Below are 15,899 nucleotides of genomic sequence, written 5' to 3'. Positions count from 1 at the left end.
CTAACGGCACAGGCTGCTGACTGACCAGCTGAGAAGGTGGAATGGCCTGTTGAAATGTGTATAATTTATGTAGCACTTCATAGACCATGTAAGTGTATGAAGAGCTGTATATATGTATGATGTTTTATATGTATTATTTATTTATAAACGTGTAACTAGAAAAAAAGGGAAAGCTGGGAAAGGTAGAAGGATCAAGTTCCACAATGGCCAGAGCATCAAAGTTAATTAATTCAGCAAGCGGCACAGAATCCTCTAAGGCGGCACTGTGGTTTAGGGCTAATTCAGCTCTGTAAAGAGTCAGCTCAACGAAAACACTAAAAACATGTTTTACCTTATATCCAGAGGCTCTCTCCCAATCACGTCTCATAGACTGCTGTACAACAATATCCAGACCACTAAAGGCTCCACAGCTCTGTATGTGTTTATTTAAATGTATTGCCTATTCGTCCTTCAGACAAAATAGAATTTACAATTTCTAGTCTAGTCCATCAAAGAAACCAACATGTCTCCGGAGTCAGCCAATAGGAATCCTCTACCCCTGATCCTTGTCAGGGTTAACCACTAAAGTCTCTAGTCTAAATGAACTTGAGCTCCGTCCCCTGGCAGCTGTGGCACATAGCTAATGGGTGAGAATGACACATCGGGATGCCCTAACCAACGAAGGAGTATCCTACCCATTTTAGAATTTTCAAGATGGCCAGTCATCAGCCACACTGAACCTGGGCTCTAAAGGCTGGCTGGTGTGCATGGGGGAGCATACCATGGTAATCCTACTGTCCTCCCACACCAGATGTCTCTATTTCTCTCTTTCACACTCACTGTCTCACTCTTCACAAAACTGCTGTTGGTGAGAGCTTTTGGCTGCAGACTGAGTTAAAACCGGCGAATTCCCCACGGGTCTCTTGTCCCTCAGGACAGGTAGAGTGCAGCGCTGTAAAAACATGCCTACTTCCAGGGAAAAGTGATGAGCTGTACGTCGAGGCCACGTGCATCCTGCAGAAATATTATCCTGGAAGCCTTTGATAACATCCATCCATTTCTGCCCTTGCTCCAGGAGCATCCTCACCTGCGCCGCGGAAGGGGCTCTGAAGGGCCAGCGTGCACAGGGAAGGCTCGCAGCACGGGCTGTGATGTACACACGGGGTGGATGTACATACGGGATGGATGTACACACGGGATGCCAAAGCTGCACTGCCGAGGGTGCGGACATACTTAAAGTAGACATCAGGGTTGATACCCGTATGGGACGGCAGCGCTTTGGCGTAACAGTATGGCTCTGTGAATTCACCATAACGTCATAATTCATGACGCTGAGCAGGGCTATATAGGCAGGCCTGTGGCTGGCAAGACTGTTATTCCGACATTACTGTCAACATTTTAACGGGAGTCAGAGGGCCCGGCCCTCGCTAACAGGAACCAAACTCTCAGCCATGGGACCCGGGGCCTGTGGATTTCGGAGGCAGAAGAGGATTCTGCGGATAAGCCTCTGCTTGCTGACCTTGATGTGCCTGGGGTGCATGCTCTACCAGTACAAGCACTTACAGGAGAAAGTGCAGAGCTCCGTTGTTAGATTTGGGGGTCTCTAGTTGGCACAGGTAGGTACTTGTGACAAACAGGGACCCTCTCCTCTAGTCAGGGAAAGGGGATTACACACCTAAAATAACCCCTGCTCACCCTCTAGGTTGTGTGGCGCGAGCAGTCAAGGCTTATTTCAGAGGCATTGTAAGTTAAGCAGTTGTTGTGACCACATACAGTAACCCAGTGACAACACTACAAATGGACACCACACAGGTTTTATATAAAAAATAAGTAGAATTTATATAGAGTTACCACAAGACCATAAACGACAAAAATACACACTATGACTACTTTAAGATGGTAGATTTAAGCTTAGTTGAGTTCAGTTCTTAAATGCGACACCCTGCGTCAATGTACCTTAAGTTGCGTTGCGCTTCCACGACAAGCAATGTCGCAGCGATGAGAAATGTGGCAAAGTTCAGATACAAAGAAATAAAGATGTGAAGATCTTCCAGATGCGGCACGATTCTCAGGGATGCGAGAAGCTCTCGGTTCGATGCATGGACTGCAGCGGCGACACCCTGATGATGCGACTGCAACAGCTCCAGCGGCGACGCTCTTCTCCACGATGCGTGAAGCTTCCACTTGATGCGACAACTACAGTTCAGAGACAAAGAAATAAAGATGTGAAGATCTTCCAGATGCGGCACGCTTCTCGGGGATGCAAGAAGCTCTTGGTTCGATGCGTGGACTGCAGCGGCGACACCCTGATGATGTGACGGCAACAGCTTCAGCAGCGACGCTCTTCTCCACGATGCGTGAAGCTTCCGCTTAATGCGACAACTACAGCGGCGACATCCAAGATGCTACGGCTGCAGCTCCGATGGCGGTGCGCTTCTCGGGGATGCGAGGTGCTCTTGATTGATGCGGTGCAGTGCAACAGTTCCATCGGCGACACCCTCCTTTTCCAGAGTTGCGACAGCAGGCACAGCAGTGGCAACACGCTCCGACCTCGTTGCGATATTCTACTCCTGATACGGTGCAGTGTGACTGCTCCAGCGGCGACACCCTCCTTCTTTGAAGTTGCGACGGCAGCAGCAGCGACGGCGACACGCTTCCTCTTCGTTGCGGCACGCTTCTCTCCGATGCGGTGCAGTGCGACAGTTCCAGCGGCGACACCCTCCTTTCTCCGGAGTTGCGACGGCAGGGACAGCGACGGCGATACGCTTCTTCTCGTCGAGTCGCGCTTCCAGCTCCTTGTGACATGCAGTTCCTCAGAAGACCCAAAACAGCAGCAGGCACTTCCACAAGAACTCTGGGGAGCTGGGGGTGAAGTCTGTTGTCCCTGAGACTTCAGCAGAAGGCAAGCTCTTTTTCAAGCCCTTGGAGATCCTTCACAAGTTGAAAGCAAAGTTACAAAGTTCCTTTCTCCTTCCTTTGGCAGTAAGGCAACCACTGCAGGCCAATCCCCCAAGTAGCACTTCAGCTTGGGAATAGTCTCTCCTCAGTCTCTTCAGGTTCCTCTCCTCAGTAAAGGTTTCTTCTTGTAGTCCAAAAGTGATCTAATTTCTTGGGAGCAGGGTCCCAATATTTATACCCCAAAATCCTTTGTTCTCGAAGGGGAGAGGGGTCTTTGCCCAGTCCAAACCAGTTCTGAGAACTTTGTTTACCAGACCTCTCCTTTCCTTTCACAGTGCAGGGCAGAAACATCAGACGCCCCACAGGAGGTGGAGCCAGCATTGTGGAAGGCAAGTACAGTCCAGGAGCACTTTGTTGACAGGACTCCTTCTCTTCTTTCAGTGTGCAGGGCAGAGACATCAGCCGCTCCCCAGGGGTTGACCCAGCATTGTGGAAGGCAGGCACAGCCCAATGCAAGGTTCAGGTGCAGTCCTCCCTCCCATCTAGATGCAGATCTCTCTATTCACCAGTGGGTGACTCAGCCTGTCTCCTAGAATTCCCCAGCCCTGTCACTCACAGAAACCAGACATAGGAATACACAAACTTAGCAGAGGCAGGTTTGAATGGTTAGACAAGCAAAGCTCTACTTTCTAAAAGTGGTATTTGCAAACACAGAATATTAAAATAAACTTTACTTAAAGATGTATTTTATTATTCTGAGTTCAGGCATACTAAACTCGAATTTCTACCATGTTCTCTGAGCCTGTTAGGATTATAAAATGTAACAATTCCAACAGCCCATTCTGGCCTATGGAGAACAGACAGGTAGCCTTGCAATAGTTAAAAACAAAAATGGCTGTAATTCACTATTAGGACATGCCACACACATCAGGGCTTGTCATACCTTATACTTTCAATGCACCCTGCCCTTGGGCATACAATAGGGGTGACTAATATGAAGAAAAGGGAAGGTTTAGGGACTGGCAAGTGGGTGCACTTGCCCAATCAGCTGACAGTACCAGACTGCACGCAGGCTCTGCAATGGCAGACCTTAGACACATTTTACAAGGCGGCTTCTGTAGGTGGCACAACCAGTGCTGCAGGGCCACCAGCAGCATTTGCATTACACACCCTGGCACACTCAGTGCACTAGACTAGGGTCTGACAAGTAAACCAAATAGCCAAACATGGAACCACTGATTCACACATCAATTTACAATAGGGAGCACTTGCACTGTGGCACTGGATAGCAGTGGCTCAGTGCCCAAAGCATCTAACACCAGCAAAAATACATGAGACAACAGCAAAAATGGAAGGGAGACCCACGCCAATGGTGCCAGGTCTAACACGTGTCCTCTCCAGCTGAAAAGTGGGGTGATCTACCCTAACACCTGGGAGTTCTCTTCACTAAGGCGGAAAAATCTGGACAGACCATCAGCGTTGGCGTGTTCTGTACCAGGGCGGTGTTCCACCGTAAAGTCCATACCCTGCAGGGAGATGGACCACCTCAACAGTTTTGGATTCTCACCCCTCATCTGCAGCAACCATCTGAGGGTCTGTGGTCTGTCTGAACCCGGAAGTGAGTCCCAAACAGGTATGGTCTCAGCTTCTTCAGAGCCCAGACCACAGCAAATGCCTCACGCTCAATAGCACTCCACTTTTGTTCCCGTGGAAGTAACCTTCTACTGTTAAAGGCTACAGGTTGATCTAGGCCCTCCTCATTCATCTGTGAAAAAACAGCCCCCACACCATGCTCTGAAGCGTCTGTCTGGACAATGAACTCTCTTAAGAGGTTGGGTGCCAGGAGAACAGTTGCCGTGCACATGGCAGCTTTTAGGGCTCAAAGGCTTTCTGACAGGTGTCAGTCCAAATCACTTTCTTGGACTGCTTCCTGGAAGTCAGCTCTGTCAAGGGTGCAACAATGTTGCCATACCCCTTGACAAACCTCCTGTAATACCCTGTGATACCTAAGAAGGCTCTCACCTCTGTCTGGGTTTTGAGTGGCTCCAAAGCCAGGATGGTTTCAATCTTGGGTTGTAGGGGTGCCACCTGGCCGCTCCCAACTTGGTGTCCCAAGTACACCACAGAATCCTGCTGATCTGGCACTTACTCGCCTTGATCGTGAGGGCTGCTCTCCGCAGTGCCAACAACACTTCCCAGAGGTGGCGCAGATGTTCCTCCCAACTGACACTGAACACTGCGATGTCATCCAGGTAGCGGCACTGAATTCCTCCAGTCTAACCAACACCTGGTTGACCAACCTCTGAAAGGTGGCAGGGGCATTCTTCATCCCAAAAGGCATAACACGGAACTGGACACGCCCATCTGGTGTGGAGAATGCTGACCTCTCCTTTGCCCCATCAGTCAAGGTGATCTGCCAGTACCCAGACGTTAAATCAAACGTGCTGAGGTACCGTGCAGCCCCTAGCCGATCAATGAGCTTATCAGCTCTGGGGATGGGGTGGGCATCAGTCTTCGTGACTGAATTGAGCCCTCTGTAGTCCACGCAGAACTGGAGTTCGGGTGTGGCACACGGCGCTGTAGCCTTCGGGACCAAGACCACTGGCCTGGCCCAAGGAGTGCTAGATGACTCAATCACCCCAAGTGCAAGCATCTTTGAGACCTCCTCTTTAATGCAAGCCCTTACCCTGTCAGTTACCCTGTAAGACTTGTGCTTCACAGGTAAGTTGTCTCCTGTGTCCACATCATAGACGCACCAATCTGTGACACCATGAACCAGGGAGAACAGATCAGAAAACTGTCCCAGCAACCGGCGGCAGTCATTCTGTTGCTCCTGGGTCAGGGTGGAAGAGAGGTTATCACCATCCACTGACCCATCTTGCTCTGAGGCTGACAAGAGGTCAGGAAGAGGCTCATCCTCCTCCTCCACCCCAGCATCTGTTGCCAAGAGCATGACCACTTCAGACCTCTCTAAGTGAGGCTTAAGGTGGTTGACATGTAGGACCCTCAACAGGTTCCTAGTAGACCGCAAGTCCACCAAGTAGGTAACTGGACTCTTGCGCTCCACAACCTCAAGTGGTCCGGTCCACTTATCTTGGAGCGCGCAGGGCTCCACTGGGGCCATGACCCACACTTTCTGGCCAGGTTGAACCTCTACCACAGTGGCATTCTGGTCATACCAGCGCTTCATCTCCTCCTGGCTGGCTTCCAGATTCGCCTCAGCGAGTTGCCTGAAATGCCTAGTTTGGTTTATGAAGGACAGCATGTAGCTATGTACATCCTGGGGAGGTTTCCTGGGAGATTGGTCCCAGCCTTTCTTAACCAAACTCAGAGGTCCCCTGACTGGGTGTCCATAGAGAAGCTCAAAGGGGCTGAACCCTAGAGATTTCTGCGGCACCTCACGGTATGCAAAGAGTAGGCATGGTAGGAGGACGTCCTACTTACGCCTCATGGGTTCCTCAAGACCCGTTATCATGCCCTTCAAGGTCCGATTGAACCTTTCAACCAGCCCATTTCCTTGGGGGTGGTAAGGAGTGGTGAACTTGTAGGTTACACCACACCCCTGCCACCGGGACTTCATATACTTGGAAATGAAGTTGGTCCCTGATCAGACACTACCTCGCGAGCGAATCCCACTCGGGAGAAATTTCCCATCAGTGTTCGTCCCACCACGGGGGCCGTCACTGTCCTCAGAGTTATGGCTTCCGGGTACCGGGTGGCATGGGCCACCCAGACCAGGATAAACCTGTTGCCCATGGCTGTCTTGGGGTCCAGTGGCCCCACGATGTCAATCCCCACCCGCTCAAAGGGGTTACTGACAACAGGGAATCGCTGGAGAGGAGCCTTGTGCTTCCTCCCATTCTTTCCACTTGCCTGGCAAGTCTGACAAGTCCTGCAATGAGTATCTGAACTCTTGCGCATTTGGGGCCAATAAAAGTGGGTGACAAGACTCTTAAAGGTCTTGTCCTGCCCCAAATGTCCTGCTAACGGCACATCATGAGCCAGCCCCAGTAGGAAGGTTCTGAACTTCTGGGGTACCACCAGCAAACGGGCTGACCCAGGTTCAGCAACCTTAGGCTCACTATACAGGAGACCATTCGCCCAGTAAATCAAGTGTGAATCTGACTGATCACCTGCTGCCTGGCTTGCAGCCTGCTGCCGCAAACCCACGAGAGAAGGGCACTCTCTTTGCTCCTTGAAAAATTCCTCCCTGGAGGGGCCTCCTTCTTGCTGCCAATGGGTCATCTCAGGCAGGTTCCCCAGTTCAGCTACTTGCTCCCCGGTAGGCTCCAGGGCACCCCCCTCAGGGTCTACCTCCTCCTGGGCCGTGGTAACTTCGGGGGCCGGTTTCCCGTGCCCCTCACCACTTCTCTCTAAGGCAGGTTCCTGGGCCTCCCTCTCAGGCTCCAGGTCCTCTTGAGAACCCCTACTGACTGACATTGACAGGGTGGTCACACACGCCCAATCAGGCAATCCAACCATCTTCAAGTGAGTTGTTTTCTCCACCTTTTCCCAAGGGGAGCTCTCCAAATCATTTCCCAACAAACAGTCAACAGGCATGGTGGGCCTCACTGCTACCTGAAGAGAATCAGAGACCCCCCAACTCAAAGGGAACCTGAGCCATTGGACAATGACTCTCTGTGTTGTCGGCGTTAACAACTCAGCAAAATGTATGAGGGACAATCTGCTTTTGAGACACCAGGTGACACCTTACAGACCAGTGACAGTCCTTTTGTATTGTGACACCTGACAGCTGTCACACTGGCTCCTGTATTTCTAAGAGCCTCCACCTTTTGGCCATTGACGGTCAATCACTGCCCATATTTCTTAGTGTTCCTGGGCAGCTGAGCCTCTGAGACCATCTCACTGTCTCCTAAAGAGACTAAGGTCATCTGTGCGGGACCCCACCCACCTTGGACATCAACCTCCTCCCCCAAGGCTACACTAGCCATCTGCCGGGGCGGAGCACCAGTGGGTGCTTGTTTATCAAACAGGCGGCACCTGGTATCATTCGCCTTATGACCCAGGTCACCACACTTGTAACATTTCAGGGGCCCCTGGGGAACAGGACTAACTGTCGGGGCCCCTAGCTTTCTCTCAGGGGGAGGCTGGGAACCTTTCACGGGGTTCCCTTGTGGACTACTTTGGGTCCTACTTCGGAACTCCTTCTGTTTACTCTTGTCCCCCACTCTTCTGCTGGGGACCCTGCCCACCATTGGCTGAGTCTCCCATGTGACCCTTGTGGACCCTGGTACTGACCCAGTGGTCCGCCTCCTCAGCAAGCTTCCTAGAGTTAGTCAGCTTGCTATCTATCAGATGCTGGCGCAGCTCTGGAAAACAATTATCAGACAAGTTGTCCCATGCAATCAAATCAAAGAGACCTTGAAAATCATTAACCTTGCTGCCCTTTACCCAACCATCCAATGCTCTGCAAAAGAAAGTGACATATTCAACGCAAGTACTGTTTTCTAACTTTTTGCATTTCCTGAACCTCTGCCTATAGAGCTCAGGTGTCAAACCATATCTAGACATCAATGCGTATTTCATGTGGCTGTATGAATTGTGGACTTCAGAAGGCAAGTCTAACAATGTATCCCGCCCCTCACTAAGGAACCTTCCCCACAACCCCGCTCCCCAATCTCTCTCAGGGACCGGGTGGGAATACATGGCTAACTCATAGGCTCTGAACCACTGACCAATATCATCATTTTTGTAAAACTCTTTCACTACATCCTTTGGAATATACACTCTACTTTCTGTATGTACTGACGGTATGCTGCTTCCAGAGGGAGTAATTTCTAAACTTTTAGCTTTTAACTCCAACTCCCTCAAAACTTTTTCATGCTCAAACTGCATTTTCTTTTCCTCAAGATCTAACTTTCTATTTTCTAATTCCAACTGTCTATCCACCTTGAACCTGGTCATCTCCATTTCATGCCTTCTTGATCTTTCTCTGTCCTCTAAGTCCTCTGGAGACAGACGTTTGTTAGAGCCAATGCTACCTGCAGGGGAAAGTGCCTTCCTTCCTCTTGAGCCCAATGGCTCTTCCTGTTGTACTTCTGCATCATCATCCTCCTCAATCACAGGAGTTTTCCTGGCTTCTACCCAGGCCCTCAGCGACTTGTAGAATTTTTCCTCCACTTTAAATCCAGAAGTGGAAACATTGAATTTCTTGCAAAAGTACTACATCTGCTTTACTGTGTAGCATTCCAGCCTCTCCTCTTCCCATTCACAATTAAGGGAGGCTACGGATTCTGCTCTCTCTACTGAATTAGGCATCTTTCAAAAATAGGCAATCCAATAATCTAAAAGGAATCTACCAAAAAGTATGCAGTATCGTTATGGTCTGCACTCACTAAGTAGTGTTCACCAGTCACTGTACATGAGTCACAAATGCAAATCCAGAATCCTCACCGCTGACTACCAATGCTAGATTTGGGGGTCTCTAGTTGGCACAGGTAGGTACTTGTGACAAACAGGGACCCTCTCCTCTAGTCAGGGAAAGGGGATTACACACCTAAAATAACCCCTACTCACCCTCTAGGTTGCGTGGCGCAAGCAGTCATGGCTTATTTCAGAGGCGTTGTAAGTTAAGCAGTTATGACCACATACAGTAACCCAGTGACAACACTACAAATGGACACCACACAGGTTTTATATAAAAAATAAGTAGACTTTATATAGAGTTACCACACGACCATAGACGTTAAAAATAGACACTATGATTACTTTAAGATGGGAAATTTAAGCTTAGTTCAGTTCAGTTCTTAGATGCGACACTCAGAGGTCATTATAAATAATCAATTAAGTTGCATTGCGCTTCCACGACAAGCAATGTCGCAGCGATGGGAAATGCGACAAAGTTCAGATACAAAGAAATAAAGACGTGAAGATCTTCCAGATGCGGCACGCTTCTTGGGGATGCGAAAAGCTCTCGGTTCGATGCGTGGACTGCAACGGCGACACCCTGACGATGAGACGGCAACAGCTCCAGCCGCGACCGCTTCTCCACGATGCGTGAAGCTTCCGCTCGATGAGACAACTACAGCCCCGACATCCAATATGCGACGGCAGCAGCTCCGACGGTGGCGCGCTTCTCGGGGATGCGAGGTGCTCTTGATCGATGCGGTGCAGTGCGACAGTTCCAGCGGCGACACCCTCCTTCTCTGGAGTTGCGACGGCAGGCACAGCGACGGCAACATGCTCCGACCTAGCTGCGAGATTCTTCTGATGCGTTGCAGTGCGACAGCTCCAGCGGCGACACCCTCCTTCTTCGGAGTTGCGACGGCAGCAGCAGCGAAGGCGACACACTTCCTCTTCGTTGCGGCACGCTTCTCTCCAATGCGGTGCAGTGCGACAGTTCCAGCGGCGACACCCTCCTTTCTCCAGAGTTGCGACAGCAGGCACAGCAAAACGCTTCTTCTTGTCGAGTCACGCTTCCAGCTCCTTGCCACACGGAGTTCCTCAGAAGACCCAATACAGCAGCAGGCACGTCCACAAGAACTCTGGGGATCTGGGGGGTGAAGTCTGTTGTCCCTGAGACTTCAGCAGGAGGCAAGCTATTTTCCAAGCCCTTGGCGATCCTTCACAAGTTGAAAGCAAAGTTACAAAATTCCTTTCTTCTTCCTTTGGCAGTAAGGCAACCACTGCAGGCCAATCCCTCAAGCAGCACTTCAGCTTAGGAATAGTCTCTCCTCAGTTTCTTCAGGTTCCTCTCCTCAGTAAAGGTTTCTTCTTGTAGTCCAAAAGTGATCTAATTTCTTGGGAGCAGGGTCCCAATATTTACACTTAAAAATCCTTTGTTCTCTAAGGGGAGAGGGGCCTTTGCCCAGCCGAAACCAGTTCTGAGCACCTTGTTTACCAGGCTTCTCCTTTCCTTTCACGGTGCAGGGCAGACACATCAGACGCCCCACAGGAGGTGGAGCCAGCATTGTGGAAGGCAAGTACAGTCCTGGAGCACTTTGTTGACAGGACTCCTTCTCTTCTTTCAGTGTGCAGGGCAGAGTCATCAGCCGCTCCCCAAGGGGTAGAGCCAGCATTGTGGAAGGCAGGCACAGCCCTATTCAAGGTTCAGGTGCACTCCTCCCTCCCATCGAGACGCAGATCTCTCTATTCACCATTGGGTGACTCAGCCTATCTCCTGGAATTCCCCAGCCCTGTCACTCACAGAAACCAGACATAGGAGTACACAAACGTAGTAGAGGCTGGTTTGAATGGTTAGACAAGCAAATACCTACTTTCTAAAAGTGGTATTTGCAAACATAGAATATTAAAATAAACTTTACTAAAAGATGTATTTTATTATTCTGAGTTCAGGCATACTAAACTTGAATTTCTACCATGTTCTCTGAGCCTGTTAGGATTATAAAATGTAACAATTCTAACAGCCTTTTCTGGCCTATGGTGAACAGGTAGCCTTGCAATAGTGAAACACGAAAATGGCTGTAATTCACTATTAGGACATGCCACACACACCAGGGCTTGTCCTACCTTATACTAACAATGCACCCTGCCCATGGGCCTACCATAGGGGTGACTAATATGAAGAAAAGGGAAGGTTTAGGGACTGGCAAGTAGGTGCACTTGCCCAGTCAGCATGACAGTACCAGACTGCACGCAGGCTCTGCAATGGGGACCTTAGACACATTTTACAAGGCTGCTTCTGTGGGTGTCACAACCAGTGCTGCAGACCCACCAGCAGCATTTGCATTACACGCCCTGGCACACTCAGTGCACTAGACTACGGTCTGACAAGTAAAACAAATAGCCAAACATGGAACCACTGATTCATACATCAATTTACAATAGGGAGCACTTGCACTGTGGCACTGGATAGCAGTGGCACAGTGCCCAAAGCATCTAACACCAGCAAAAATGGAAGGGAGACCCACGCCAATGGTGCCAGGTCTAACATCCGTGAACCTGCTCCTGGAGTTCAAGCGGCAGCAGGAGACGCTCTCTGCGCAGCTGGAAGGGATGTATGAGCAGCGGTCCAGGCTGGAGCTGGTCCTCCAGAAGGAGCATGCGGAGCACAAGAAGACCAAGGACAATTTTGTAGTATATAAATCAGAAGCTCAAGAAGCCCGGAGCAAAGAGAAGGAAGGCGCCATGAACCACTTAGTTGGCCTCCCCTCTCACCACAAGATCCTGAAGAACCCGCATGAAGGAGTGAAGAAGCAGCTCCTGGACTTGCAGGAGCAGTATAACTCTCTGAAGCTGGAAAACCGGCGAGCATTGGAGAGCCACCACCAGAAATATGCAAAGCTTAGGTGGGAGAAGGAGGAACGCGTGTGGTTGCTTCTGACTGCGATAAGGAAACTAATGGAAGAAAGTATGGTTCTTCGCAAAGCACATGAAGAGGTCCGCTCTCAGCTGCTTAGTGCGCAGGAGCAGCTGAATCAGATACGCCGGATGAATGAAGCACTTTAGAGGATACCAAGCTTCAATTTGGTCACAGCCCTGAAGCACCAGCAATTCCAGTTACAGGCCCCAGATAGTAAGCGTTCCCGAGCCTCTGAAGCTGAATTGCAGCGTATTCACGAACAGACTGGCCTACAAGCGAATACTCTGGAGACACCAACATACTCTGGGAAGAAAACCCCAGAAGGTACTGCCAGAAGCATCTGAACCAGGTGCGCTGGATGAATGAATCTCTTCAGAGGATACCAAGATTCAATTTGGTCACAGCACTGAAGCACCAGCAATTCCAGTTACAGGAACCAGATAATAAGCATTCCCGAGCCTCTGAAGCTGAATTGCAGCGTATTCACGAACAGACTGGCCTACAAGCGAATACTCTGGAGACACCGACATACTCTGGGAAGAAAACCTCAAAATGTGCTGCCCAGACTGGAGAATCTCTCCAAAAATTGTTGGTACCCCAGTCAGGGTCTCTTGAAGTTCTGCCACAGCCAGCCTTGTCTCTGTGGCTAGCGAAGGCTAGAGATGGCAGTGCCCAGCGTTTCTACAGGACGGTGAATAGCATCCAGGCCGGAGACGCGATGCTGAAAGATTTAAAGACCATAAACTTCACCATCAGAAATAGGACCATCTGCTATGATGAATTTGGGAACATGAATATTGGATATGACATTCTGACCTGGATGGTGGACAAGAATGCGATGCCTTTCTGCACTGTTTGCGAGTACACGGAAAATCGGACCATTGATGCTGATCCGATTCAGTGGCACATAAAGAGCCTGCTAGCAATCTTTGATAGGCTTGTACTCTAGTGTGTGTGAAAGAGAGAGGGATTGTGCAAACTCTCAATCGAAGGGGCAAAATTCTTTTTTTTTTTCCTCATTTGCTGTATCCTCGTTCCAAGAAGTATTCAACCACCTTATTGTCATTCCAGGAGAGAGCAGTAAAAACATGACATCTTCCTGTACTCGGACAGATATGTAACATTGGCGGAAGGTACTTTCAGGAAGATCGTACTCCATCGAGGCCTATCACAGCCTGTTGGCCCTTGTTTCGTTGTAATCCGGCAGACCCCTTCTGGACCATGGAGTAAAAAGGGCATAATCATCGGAGCCAGGGGGGAAAGAAAAAAAAAAAACCCGAAGGCCTGAATAACGGCCTGAATAACTCAGCGTCTCCAATTGATCAAAAGATTCCAGAAGGCAAGGATCATAAAACTACCAGACCTAGCTGTATCTACCTTTGATGTTTCATAAATGGATGACAGCCATTCTGCATGGGTTGGAGGGTTGAAATCGACCCAGTGTTTTCAAATTTGCCTTCTTGCAAGGAGAATTGCATAGAAAAGGAAGGTCCTCTCTCTCCCCTTAATACTTTCCTCTAGTCCAAATATAATTAGTGCCAGACTAATGGAGATCGGGGTTTTCAGAATTGACTCCATAGTGACCCTTACCTCTTCCCAGTATCCACTTATAACAGGACAGTCCCAAAACATATGAATGTCGGAAGCTGCTGGGAGGAGGCACTTTTTACAACACTTTCCTAGCTGGAATTTAGAAAGCCTTTGGGGGGAAAGGTAAGCTCGGTGGAGTGTAAAGAGATAGTTGCGTCTTAACCAAGCAGGTTTAGCAGCTTTGTGTAAGAGACTGAAAGAATTGAGCCATAGATCCTCTACTTGGGTCCCCAATTCATCCCCCCACAATGCTGGCAGGAGCTGAAATTCACCATCCGCCTCGTCCATAATGGACCAGTACTAAAAGGCCACCTCCTTACGCCCGTTTGTCTTTCTACCACGTGTCTCTCTAAACAACTATAACCCCCGACCTGATTGTTTCTTTTTGACTGCTCTCGAGACCAGCTGGCTAGTTGCAAATATTTGAATCTAGATAGAGTTGGACCGACCTTCTCGAAGAGCACTTCCCATTCCACCAAAGATCCTCCCACCATCAGCTCTCCCCAACTTAGAATCCCAGCTTCTCGTAGGGGGAGAGCGAGACTATCTTTTAGACATTGGGGGATCCCTGGGGAATCCCAAATTGGGGCGAGATTAGAAAAATATGCCAACCCAACTCTAGACTTTGTCTGAACCCATTGTCTCAGTAGTGATTGTAGAGTCTTTAATCTCACCTTCTTAAAGAATCTTTGATGACCAAACTTAAACAAAAAGCCCTCAAGCGGAAGATTAGACCCAGTTAACATAGCCCTAAACATCTTACCATTTGAGTTGTCCACAAGGGTCTTCAACAACATCCTGGAGTAGGACAACTGAAATGCCCAAGCATAATATTCCAGGTCCGGTAATGCGAGCCCTCCCTTCTCCCTCCTCCTTCTTAGTTTTTTCCAAGTCAGTCTAACAGATTTATAGTTGCAAATAAAAGAGTTGATTTGCTGCTGGCATTTATGGAGCTGTTTGGGATCACAAACAAGTGGGATTGAATTAAAGATGAACGTAAATCTCGGGAGGACCGACATTTTTACTAAATTTGTTTTCCCATAGACCGTTAAAGGAAGAAAGGACCATGCTCTCATTAGTGCCTTTGCCTCGCGACAGACCCGATCTAGATTAGTCTGAGCTAGGGTACCAATGTCGTGGGTGATTTTAACTCCTAAATACCGGATTAAGGGGGTAACTGGAAGAAGTGAGTTGTCTATATTCCAGGTCATCAGCTCAGTTTTCCCTGCGTTAATTTCATACCCAGAGACCCGTCCAAATTCCTCTGCCCTTTTTATGACCTCCGGAAATGCCTGGGCGGGGTCTGTGGTGTAAATGAGTATATCGTCGGCATAAAGTCCGACCTTCTTCTCCCAGCCGCAGAATGTAAATGGCGGGATGCTACATTCGTCCCTCACAATTTGCACGAAGGGTTCCACATAGATGTCAAATAAGAGTGGAGAGAGCAGACAACCCTGTCTGGTGCCCCTCATGATTTTAAAGGGTTCAGTACGGGTGCCATTCACCAAAAGGCTGGCCCTGCGAGCCCTATATAGAAGGTTGATTGCTCGGCAAAACTTAGGCCCGAATTGACTTCTTCATCGTTGCATCCAGATAGGGCCAATTGACCCTATCGAATGCCTTAGTGGCATCCAGGGTCATGATAGCCAGAGGAAGGGCGAAGGTTGTGGCGATATCGATCGCTCCTACCAGATCGTGAGTTAGGTTTGCCAGCTGACGTCCCCATATAAAGCCCTTTTGGTCTAGGTGTATAATCGTGCCGATCTCCCTCCCAAGCCGCGCCGACAAAATAGCGGCAAAAATCTTATAGTCGTTGTTTAGGAGCGAGATCGGCCGATAAGATCCACAGTCGTCCGGGTCTTTACCAGGTTGTAAAATCAGGGCGATGTTAGCATCGCCCCAAGTCTCAGGTGGTGACACTCCATTCAATAGGATGTCGTTGAACAGGTCCGTCAAAACTGGTACAATAGCCGAACCGAGAACCCGATAAAGCTCACCAGGGATGCCGTCAGGCCCGGCGGCCTTCCCCTTCTTTGATTGTTTGATTACGTTACTGACCTCTAACTCTGTAATTTCCTTATCCAGACGTTCGCTCTGCTCCCGAGCAAGCACAGGAAGTCTGGCCTTTTCTAACCACATACCCCTGGCC

At 49.4% G+C, this 15,899-nt stretch overlaps 1 pseudogene; it reads left to right on the top strand.

Moving 5' to 3' along the window:
• The first annotated feature begins 1,430 nt into the window (after positions 1-1,430).
• Positions 1,431-13,109, top strand: LOC144752563 (Golgi integral membrane protein 4-like; annotated as a pseudogene).
• The last annotated feature ends 2,790 nt before the right edge of the window (positions 13,110-15,899 follow it).

Source organism: Lissotriton helveticus, chromosome 5_1, assembly GCF_964261635.1.
Source record: "Lissotriton helveticus chromosome 5_1, aLisHel1.1, whole genome shotgun sequence".
In the NCBI taxonomy this organism is placed as follows: Eukaryota; Metazoa; Chordata; class Amphibia; order Caudata; family Salamandridae; genus Lissotriton; species Lissotriton helveticus.
Note: the sequence above shows the minus strand (reverse complement) of the source record. Positions and strands in the feature narration are given on the sequence as shown.